This window comes from Microtus ochrogaster, chromosome 16, assembly GCF_000317375.1.
Source record: "Microtus ochrogaster isolate Prairie Vole_2 chromosome 16, MicOch1.0, whole genome shotgun sequence".
Lineage (NCBI taxonomy): Eukaryota > Metazoa > Chordata > Mammalia > Rodentia > Cricetidae > Microtus > Microtus ochrogaster.
In genome coordinates this window covers 10,836,479-10,838,529 of record NC_022018.1, presented here as the reverse complement: position 1 = coordinate 10,838,529, position 2,051 = coordinate 10,836,479, and the positions used below count along the sequence as shown (strand labels likewise).

General features: G+C 45.3%; 1 protein-coding gene and 1 non-coding gene across 2 annotated transcripts in view; both read right to left on the bottom strand.

The window, feature by feature from the left end:
• Msh2 (mutS homolog 2) overlaps nucleotides 1–2,051 on the bottom strand; it is a 55,391-nt gene that overhangs the window by 20,644 nt on the left and 32,696 nt on the right. The gene's annotated exons all lie outside the window — the stretch shown is intronic.
• Nucleotides 1,917–2,023, bottom strand: LOC113456904. Its single transcript, XR_003377631.1, has one exon. It is a non-coding gene; the product is annotated as a U6 spliceosomal RNA (small nuclear RNA).

Sequence of the window (2,051 nt, the reverse complement as noted above, 5' to 3'; positions counted from 1 at the left end):
TAAGCCGCCTGTACTCACTGGTGCACTGTTCTTATTTTCAGTCCCAGCTAAATCTTCACCCGAATAAATCTGGACGCCCAGGCTGAGAGGAAAGCTTGAAAGCGTCTCTGGGGATGGGCGTGGTGGTTCGTGCCTTTACTCACTTTCAGGAGTACAGGTGGGCAACTCGGGGCAAGTCTCCAGGAAATCAGGGAAGATATATACAATTCATACAAAATCCAGCTAAATACAAATTTACCATCTGTACTCGTGAAATGCATGAAGAAAAAGCCAACAGGACAACCATGTACACACATATGCACACACACATACACACGCGAACACACATGTACAGAGATTCAACAGGAAACAGTGTACAGCCTAGGATCCAAGACCCAAGAGAAGGCTACAGGCACCAGTGCGGGGAGAGTGCGTCACACAGAGCATCTACAATGCACTTCCCCAGCACCAAACACACACTTTAAGGGAAACTAAATATTAAGACATTTAGGGCAACAGTAAGAAAGCAGCTACTACTGGAGATGGTAGGAAGCTAAATTGAATTGAAACACTAACTGCTGGACTACACACGTCACTGGCAAGGGCAGGACAGTCCACCCTGTTCCAGTGGAAGTCCAGAAATGAGAAGGATGAACAGTGTTCAACACATGACAGCTGTGTGGCTTAGTTTCTCACCTTGACACAAGTGTGCGTCATCTGTGGGAACCATGATGAGAATAGGCCCCTGAGGACTGGCCTGTAGGTGAGCCTGGTTTAGTCTGGAGCACCCACATCGGATAAGGCACAGCCACCTACTTCTAACTTCATTTCTAGGGGATGGAAAGCCCTCTTCTGGCCTCCTCAAGCACCTGCACGCACATGTCACATAAAATTCAGACACATATGTACACCTAAATTAAGTAAATACATGAATTTTTAAAATAAGATTTGTACACCCCCCCAAAAAAAAGGTGGGTGGTGGTGGAACACACCTTTAATCCCAGCCCTCAGGTGGCAGAGGCAGGTGGATCTCTGTAAATTCAAGGCCAGCCTGGTCTACAAGAGCTAGTTCCAGGACAGGCACCAAAGCTACAGAGAAACCCTGTCTCGAAAAAATCAAAATAATAATAATAATTGTACAAACTGTCCTCTAATTTCCACATGCATACTATGGCATGCTTTTTGTGCGCGCATGTGTGTGTGTGTGCATGTGTGTGTGTTAGAGAGAGAGAGAGAGAGAGAGAGAGAGAGAGAGAGAGAGAGAGAGAGAGAAAGAAATAAACCTCTGGGTGTATAGAAATAACATAACATCTGGAACAAAACCTAACATCAGTAAGACAAATCACAGCACAGTATACTTACAGCAACTAAGGGAGAACTACAAACCTGGGACCATGCACCTAAAGGACCCTTAAATGTCAGGAATGAAAAGCAGATTTTCAAGCAAATAAGAAAGCCTGACTAGCAGACTCTAAGAAACAAACCGATGGGTCTGTAACACCAGCTCCCAGCCTCAAACTCAGAAATCCCAATCAACGCAAAAGTGAGTAAGACCAGGGCTGCGTACACCAGTAACCCACACTGTGGCCTAAAGCAGCAGCCTAAAGTCAGCCTGAGCTGCCTGTGGGACTGTTCCAGGGAGACAACGGGCAAGTCAGAACCAACAATCTGATGCAAATTCAAAGATTAGGGAAAGCACAAAGTATGTCAATAGGCCAAAATGCTATCGAAGGGGCGTGGTGGGGCTACAGTCCCATCTCAGTGGTGGAGTTTGTCTAGTGTGTATTTGTTTACACAGGACCCTGGATGCAGCAGCTGGCACTGGCAAACAAAAGAGCATGCTAACTCCAGAAACAATATCTAGGCAGAAGCTTTGTAACTTAAACCCTAAAGACTCACAAAGGCGGAAAAATCCTTTGGGTTTTGTTTCCAAGCTTATAAATATGGAACGCTTCATGAATTTGCACGCCATCCTTGCACAGGGGCCACGCTAATCTTCTCTGTATCGTTCCAATTTTAGTATATGTGTTGTCAAAGTGACCATATAGGGGAAATTCTTTATCATGCCATAG